Raw genomic sequence first — 8,913 nt, forward strand, 5'->3', positions numbered from 1 at the left:
CAGCCAAGTGGGGCCAAGCAAGGCGTTTCAGAGGTTAGCAATGACAGAAGGCCTCCTTCCCCTGTGACTAGGCTGGGGAAAGGAGCAGGAGCTAATATTTCCTAAGTGTAGATTCACAGAGACTGGAACTGGAGCCTAGGATGCAGGTTGCTTTGAAGGGGGAAGGACCACCAAGAAAGGAGGTATCAAATACCAGTTGGAGTCCTGGGGAAGATGGAACCACCTTTTTCTATTATACAAACACCAGCCTGTATGTATATGGCTTCTGTTAGCTAAACTCACCTAAAAACCAATTGGCAGTGGATTCTTAAAAATATAGTATCAGAATTCAACCTCCTGTGATAAGAGAAGAATAAAGGAAAAGTGGAAGCAAATCTGGATGCAAACAGACCATACGCTTGGCAGAGCACCTCAGAAACTGAAATTGGTCGGATGGGGTTCCTAATTCTGAACTAGGGATGCCAAAACCTTCTAGGGCATGGATAAAAAACAATGATTCAAAAAAGAATGAGTAGTGAAAATAATGATTAGTATTTATTCATAATGCATTGGGGTCACTTTCTATTTAAAAAACATCCTTACATATGTAAATATGATGAGTGCTCAGAAAAAACATTACAAAGTACTTACTTCATCATTATTTAACTCAGCAGATGAAAAAATGAGAAAAGTTACACAATTCTCTCTGGTCCATACAGAGGAGAAATGGCTGAGTTTGTATTGGAACACAGGCAGTTAGACCAAGGAAAGCATGGACCAGAACTCTACCTGAGTCTCTCAAGTGCTCAGGCCATCACCTGCTGTCCTCTAAGATCCATTATCACCAAGATAGATAAGAGGTGTGGAGTAGCCAGGACTTGATTTAACAGTCTAAGTGCAACGTGAGTGGCTAACCAGTAGCTTAACCTGCTTGCTATAACGCCCACTGAGGTATAATCATGTTATCTTGTTTAAATCACACGTTCCATATACTTATCCAATAGCTACACTAATTCCTAGATAATTACCTAATTGCTAACTTCAATTTCCTTGGAAAAATCAACAATATTACCTATCTCAAGGAAATGCTGAGAAGATCAAATGATACAATACATATGGGCTACAAGCGTGATGTTTAATGCATAGTGATCACTAAATATATACAGAGGCTTTTTGTCTGTAATTTATCTTGCCCACTCTTATAAAGGGTGTGAGTATTTTTGGGGGTCAAGCTCATTTAGGAACTCCTGAGTTTCTTCTGCTCTCTTCCATCCTTTACTCCTGTCTTTTAAGACCGTAGTTCAAGGACCAGGGACCTGGTGAGAACTAATAACCATCATCCCCAAAGTCTTTGATTGATATTTCATCACTATTCTGTTTCTTCTTTTTAAAAAAGACTTCTTTATTATTTGAATGGCAAATTTATAGAAAAGGAAAATCAGAAGGAGAGAGGTTTTCAATCTGTGGGTTCACTCCCCACATGGCTACAATGGCCAGAGCTGAGTCAAACTGGAGCCAAGAGCAAGGAGCCAAGAGTTTCTTCTGGTTCTGCATGTGGGTGCAGGGGCCCAAAGACTTGCGCCATCTTCTGCTATTTTCCCTCTGCTGTAAGTGTGGAGCTGGATAAGAAGAGGAGCAGCTGGGACTATACCCAGTACCTGTATGAGATGCTGGTGCTGCAGTAAGAGGATTGGCCTCTTGAGCCACAGCACCAGCCACTGTGACATTTTTTCCCCAATGTTCTCTTTCCCATAATGATCCCCATTTCCTGAAGGGCAGGTGCAACCAGCTAGGTGACATCAAGAGGTGCTCACTTGAAGATCTTGCGCTGATTGAAGGCTTTGTCCACATTCTGGAAAGCTCCTTCCCAGGAAAAGTACCCCTGAACCAGCATCTGGATTTCCTTGCTGCTTGGATCCAGTTTCTCCCATGTATACAACTCATACTTCATCTGCCAATCTGGACTCAGCGGAAAGGCAAGCTCTTTGCCTCGGAAGACCCAGATTCCAGAAATAGAGCTGCTATTGTTGGTTCCAAAGAGGACGACACTGGCAAAGACATTTTTCTTCAGTTTATCCAACTGCCAGAACATTCCAGTGCTGAGGTTGCAGCCCATGAAAGTCTGCATGAGCTCCTCAGGGAAATGGTATTTGGCGTATCACAGGATCCAACTACCCTTGTCAAAACACTTCCAGAAATACAGCAGTGCCACAGACAGGTGCCCTTGGTGGAGTACTTGTGCTTAAATATCCCAAGACAAAGGTACTCTTAGAACGATGAGTGAAGGATCCTTGGCCTTAGGCTCAGTGGCCAAGGCCTACTCACACACATCCATTTCTTCCTCAGGACTTGGGGCAGCTGTCTTTTTCTCCTCTTTCCATTCAGCCTGGGACTTTGCTTCTCTTCCCATGAGCCCTTCTCTTTCCATGGGGTATTCTTTCTCAGCTGTCTCTCTATAAATTTTTGTTGGCATCAAACTGGGCCATCTTCTCACACAGCTTCACCTCCCTCTAGACAGCCCAAAACTGGTACTGGTTAATGCAAGTGAGGAACTAGCAGTTGGTATTGGGAAAAGCCTGGTGGAAAGAAGACCCTATGACTGCTTATAGAGCTGCAACAGGGTACAGACAACTGTGATGTCAGCCAAAGTTACTCTCTCTTCTGCCAGGAAAGTCCTTGTCCTCATGTGAGCATCCAGCAGCCCCAGAATTCACCTCACCTCCTCCTTTGTTTTCTCAAGTGGCCTGTTTGTTGTGATACATGATACCCAAGGTGGGGAGTCATGGAGCTGGCTGGGGCTATTCCATCACTATCAGCAGAGCTTACTTACCGTGCCTCCTCTGAGTGGGCAACCTCTGAAGTACCTCCCATAGCTGTGCAGTGCTCACGTAGGAAGCAGTGGCATTGTTCTTCAACACTCAGGATCCATTGTCACCTTCAAATGCTGGAACCTTGCCACCAGGGAATTTGTGGAGCAATTCAGGGGCTCAGTTAGTCTAACCAAAGTGGAAGCAGAATGGTATAGAAAGTAAGAGGACCTGAGCCCTGCTGTGCTGAGCAGTGATGAGGGTCTTAAAAGGTTTTCAGTTTTCAGGGTGTGTGTACAGGGTCCCAGCTGCCATGGTGATTCCACAGAGAAAGGGGGTTGGGTTTTCAGTACTGCCACAAAGTAAGTCATTGTTTTTTTAAGATTTTTTTTTTTAATTCAAAAGGAAGATTTTTACAGAGAAAAAGAGACAAGGAGAGAAGCCATCTTATCAAGGACATTATCTACATTAAGAATAATCACAGGTAACAAAAGTAATCACAGGTACTGGTGTGGTAGTGTAGCAAAATAATCTTCCGTCTCCTGTTTGGGCACCTATTCATGTACCGGCTGCTCCACTTCTGATACAGCTTCCAGCTTAAGGCCTGGGAAAGCAGTAAAGGATGCACCAAGGTCCTGGGCCCCTGCAGACATGTGGGAGACTTGGCTCAAAGCTTTGGATCAGCATCATTTAAAAAAAACAAAACAAAGCAAACTATGCCTTCTTTGCTTGCATGGCACCACACTGAGACCCCAGTTTATCAAGCCAAGTACAACTGTCCCCACCCAGGGCAGCGCACAGTGTGTAGGACTGTTGGCATTAACTGCCTCTGCTACCTCCATGATCCCAGCCCATTACCCTGGCTCTCTCTCTCTCCCTGCCAGTGCTCTTAAAGTGGCAACACTCTCTATACTCTCGTTGCTAACAAGTAACCTCATTGAAAACGTGTCCAAAAGTCCCCTTCATCTTCTGAGCAGTGCCCTTCCACACATACCCATTTTTCTCCTATACCCTGAGACATCTGAGTAGTCACTTTTGGCCTTAATCTAGCCTTGTCTGCTCAGCAAATTTCATTTCTGATGTGATCCTTTAGCAACTTCATGATCCTGAGCTGTAAATAATGCAGAATGCAAGGGAGAAGCAGAAAGGGCTTTTACCTGATCCTTGAGCATAGGATCTCATCTCTGCAGAGACCTGCTTACTTCTGCCTCCAGCAAGGCCAGGATCCCCATAAGGGGCAGAGGAAGCCAGCCTCAGCAAGCCAGTGCATCTTTGGTAGGAAAGAAGACCAATGTGTAGTGTCTACAAATTCTAGGCTGAAGTGCTTAATCCTCCTGCAGTAATTACACTCATCTGTCTCTTGCTCTGGCCCCTGAGGAGTCTCAGCAGGTGTGTAAGAGGCCATGCATTGGGTCTGACTTGGCTACTGCTGTACTACAACAGTGTAACAGAGAAAAAGCAACTGCAGTAGTGGTCTCCAAAGAAGGCACCCTATCAGAAAGGCATTTTTTAAAAAAGGATTTATTTATTTATTTATTTATTTATTTTGGAAGCCAGAGCAATAGGAAGGCAGAGATACAGAGAGAAGATCTTTTATCAGCTGCTTCATTTCCCAGATGGCCCCTAATCTGGGACTGGTCCAGGCTGAAACCAGGAGCTAGACTATCCAGGTCTCCCATGTTTGACAGGGACCCAAGCACTTGGGCCATCTTCTACTGCTTTCCCAGATGCATTAGCAGGGAGATGGATCGGAACTGGAGCAGCTGGGCCTCAAAACAGAACTCAGATATGGATTTTGGCTCTCGCAGGTTAAGGCTTAACTTGATAATGGCACAATGCCAGCCTCACAGTAAGGCATTTTTGAGTAAACATCCCATACAAGTATATTGGTGTATGTATGATTTTTGCTTGGATTAGAATGATTTTACTCAGTCTTTTCAAATTTACAATGGTGCAGTTGACACTGCACTTCAAATTTTAAATTTTGATGTTTTCTCAGGGCAGTGGCTTGTGGCTTGATGCTCTCTTGTGATGCTAGGTAGCAGCAGTGAGTCACAGTTTCTGGTCAGCTATACAGTCATGGAGGTCAACCACTCATACTCCACAGTGTGCACTCTATGTTATAGCTTAACCAGAGAGCAGGATTAAGTGGGGTAGGTAATTGTGACTGACAATATTTCCAGTTCTTTCAAATAAAAATATTAATTTTATTTGGAAGATTGACACAGAGAAGTAGAGATAAGAAAAAGGAGAGAGAGAGCAATCGAGTTAAAGAAATTGTGATCCTTCATTCACTGTCTAGTAGTTCCCCTAATGGCTGTAACAAGCAGTACTGATCCAGGATGAAGTCAAGAGTTGGGAAACCCCACCTGGGTCTCCCAAGTGGGTGGCAGAGTTTATGTATTTGAGCATCCTCTACTGCCTTCCCAGGTGCAATAGGAGCAGGTAGACTAGGAGTAAAGCACCTGGAACTGGAGCTGGCATTTGGGTATAGGATGCTGATGTTTCAAGCAGCACCCACTATGCCACAATGATGGCCCTAGTATTTCCAGCTTTTGATTAGTCTTTTTCTTTTTTTTCTTTATTTTTGACAATCTTTACATAGTTCATTAGGGCAAAAAGGTTCAAGGGCTACAGGAAAGTGGGTAAGATTATTATTTCTACATTGTTTCTTTTGCTGTATCTGGGGTGAAGAGGGAGATGCAGGGAGAAGCCCCCCACCCAGTCTCCCACCGATCCCAGGCCCCTGATGTGGGGCATGCTGTGAGGGTCTTGCTCAAGTGGTTTTGATAGTTAGCAGTTATTAATTGCTGTTAATCTCATCATTCCAAGCACCATGAAGTTGCTGCAGAATCCGTTGTTTGATATAGTCCACATTAGAGTTCAGTTTTTCACTGCCAACATATGGCTGGGGTAGTTGATTGATTTGTTCTGTCCTCTGCTGTGATTCCAGGTATCCTCTGCTCAACTAGTTTATTGGACTAGAATTTCAGCATAAATCAAGGAGCTCCTGTTTTATTTTTTTTCCCATTGCATTGTGCATCTCTATCTGTTCTTAAATGCAATAATGCATGGAGCTAGAAGCAATACAAGGTGTACAAAAATAAATGATTTCAAGTTCTGATGTATTTTCTCCATGCCCCAGCCAGTTATTTGGTACATTCTTTGGAATCACACAACCTTATTAAACACTAATGAGGCAAACCATAATATTTCCTTGCATGGGAGTGTGAGAAATATGTGTCCTTTGAAGTCCTTTGAAAACTTCAGGACTGAGTTTTAATTTAGGCTTCCTTTAATCTCTGGTTAAGCTGGAAAAGTAATGCATGCTGCTGTGCCTTAGTCTGTTCATCTGTAAAATGGGGCAAGCTACCGTGAACCAAGTTCTGTGCTGGCTGCTACGTATTTAGAAGCAGAATATAGACCTGTGTGTCAGAAGTTCCACATAGAATTCTCCAGACTCTGTAAATGACAATCTTTAGATAACTCAGGCTGCTGGTTGAAAGTCCCAATTCCTAAGCCTCATCCTAGACATAAAATTAAAATCTCTTGTAATGGAGCAAGCTTCTGTGTTTCATATGTTTCCTAGCAATTCTTAATTACAGTTAAGGTTGAGGTAATTAGACAGGTAAATAGATGTAGTAACATAGTGTCATGTAGAATGAGGTGAAGACAAGTATTTTAAGGAGGAATAGACACTGAAGAACTGTGAGGCCCAAGGAAAGGTGCCAGCTGTGCCCTGGGCAGCATCCTGGAGAAAGTGATGCAAAGCATTGTGCTTGCCTATTCTAGGTCTGCGTCACTCTCAGTATATGTCATGCCCCCATCAGAGTACCCTGGGACTGAAGCTTAGTACTCTGACCTGTCTCTCTTTGAAACCTCTTTTGCCATCTCCAGTTTGTGTGGAGGGATGTGCTGCATCTGTACCTGCAGGATACTTGCCCTACCAGCTGCTACAGATTTGGAAGGAAACAGAATTGCTGAAGATGCACAGGTGCCTTCTGTAGGCTGTACACATGGTTGCTTCTCTGAAAACCAAGGACCGCAAGAGTTTAGCATCAGCAATAGCATTCCAGGATAACATTTTAAGTGTCTTTAAGAGATATGAATAAAACAAATCGAAGGATAAGACAAATAAGCAAATGTGGATAAAGAACAATGACAGTAAGACGGATGAGAGTCGTAGAATCAGAAAACAAACTGTTGTGCATATGGTCCTCAGCATCTGTGGTGAGCCATGAATTTTGGTATAGACTCTTTAGTCACCAGAAAAAATAGAAATAACAGAATATTCATTTTGTAATGGTTATATATTTATTTGCACATATTGTATAAGTTGTCAGGGAGAAATACTACTTATCATAGTACTCTGCTAGAATTTCCACTAACATTTTTTAAAGATTTATTTGAAAGGCAAAGTTATCTATCTATCTATCTATCTATCTATCTATCTATCTATCTATCTATCTATAGAAGGACTCTGGAAGGTCAGTGAGCACTGGATTGCAATTGATTGGATAATATTTGTGTGGTAACAACCAAATGGATACCTTTTGTATAACTGATTGGATATCATCTGTATGAGAACAGTTGAGTGGACAGCATGTGAATGAGAACACTTGGTAGAATGTACAAAACCAAAGGAGTTCCAAACGAAAGTATAGAAACAGTTGATGGGTTTTGTTGATAAGCTCAATACTTCCTCCTTATCCATATGACCCTCAGTGTATAAAGTCTGATGCCACTAATAAACTTTGGCTTTTTCAACATTAGTCAGAATCCACATGTGTTATTATCGGCTCTGTGCATGTGCACCAAGGACATCACTGCGGGACAGCAACATCTATATCTATATATTCATATATATTCATGTATATATATGGAGAGAGAGAGAGAGAATCTTCCCTCTGTTGTTGGTTCAATTCCCAAATGGCTGCAACAGCTGGGGTTGTACCTGAACAAAGTCAGGATCCAGAACTTTCCTCCAGGTTTCCCACATGGTGGTAACGATCCAAGGACATGGACACTCTTTTGCTGCTTTTTTAGGCACCTTAACAGGGAGCTGGGTTGGAAGTGGAGCAGCCAGGATGTTAACTGGCACCCATGTAGAATGCCATCACTGAATCACAGAGCTGATCCCACACATTTAACATTTCTTTTCATATACTTTGAGCCGGAGCAAATATGAGCCTTTGTATTAGACAGTCCCATTGATTTTACTCCATGTTTTCTGAGCCCAAAATGCAGTGGTATCTAAGTTGCTTGAATCAGAGTCAGGAAGTAGCATAAAAGCCCTCCATGGAGCTCTCACTCTATGCCAGACATTGTGTTGTTGGGTGGGGCAGTTATGAGATAATTAAGACCTAGTCCTTAGTTTCAAGTCATGGTAACAGCCCCGTAGACCATGGATTCTTCATTGGCAGGTACTCAATCATTACACCTTTGTGGCCTAATGTTCCTTTGAATTCAAAGTAACCTATCCAAATAATACTGATTCAAATAAAAAGTGGCAAGTCATTTAAAATTCTTAACACTTTGAAGAAGTCTTTTCTAATCAGCCCTGGTGTAATGAATGTCTTTCTTCTATGCTCACAATACAGTTCACATCATGGCTACAGTACATTCTTTGTGGAGTTGAGCTTGTTGTCTGTGAAATTTATGCTAGATGGCAGCTCTTCCAAGGTGGAATTATGGCCCATTAACTTCTATATCCTAGGATTTTCCACAAGGCCTTATACATAGTAGGCTTTTTAAAACTGGCTGAAGTACTTCTTAGTCCAAATTGAATGAAGTTGAATGGAATAGAAGCGTGTGGAGTTGAATGAAGACTTCCCTACAGCCACTCACCACTTAAGAGGCAATAAATGGAGATTTTAAGAATAATTTCTATAACATTTATATAGATGAATCATTTTTCAGTAGTTCAAGTAGCCTCAGGCAGCAGAGAAATTTTCTCATTGTCAAAGATGGTCAAACCTTGTCAAAGATGGTCAAACCCTATGAGATGAAATTCTGTCTCTTCAATATATCATTTATTTATTGGTGCATTTTGAGTAAATTAGGATGTCAGCTGACTACGTCTACAGGTATAAACTAGATAGCAGTGTCTGGCAAGATAGAAAACATT

At 42.2% G+C, this 8,913-nt stretch overlaps 1 pseudogene; it reads right to left on the reverse strand.

Annotated features, from left to right (window-relative positions):
- Positions 1-1,789: 1,789 nt before the first annotated feature.
- On the reverse strand, positions 1,790-3,101 carry LOC121155350 (annotated as a pseudogene).
- Positions 3,102-8,913: the final 5,812 nt, after the last annotated feature.

This window comes from Ochotona curzoniae, unplaced genomic scaffold, assembly GCF_017591425.1.
Source record: "Ochotona curzoniae isolate NIBS_2020 unplaced genomic scaffold, NIBS_Ocur_1.0 contig_291, whole genome shotgun sequence".
Lineage (NCBI taxonomy): Eukaryota > Metazoa > Chordata > Mammalia > Lagomorpha > Ochotonidae > Ochotona > Ochotona curzoniae.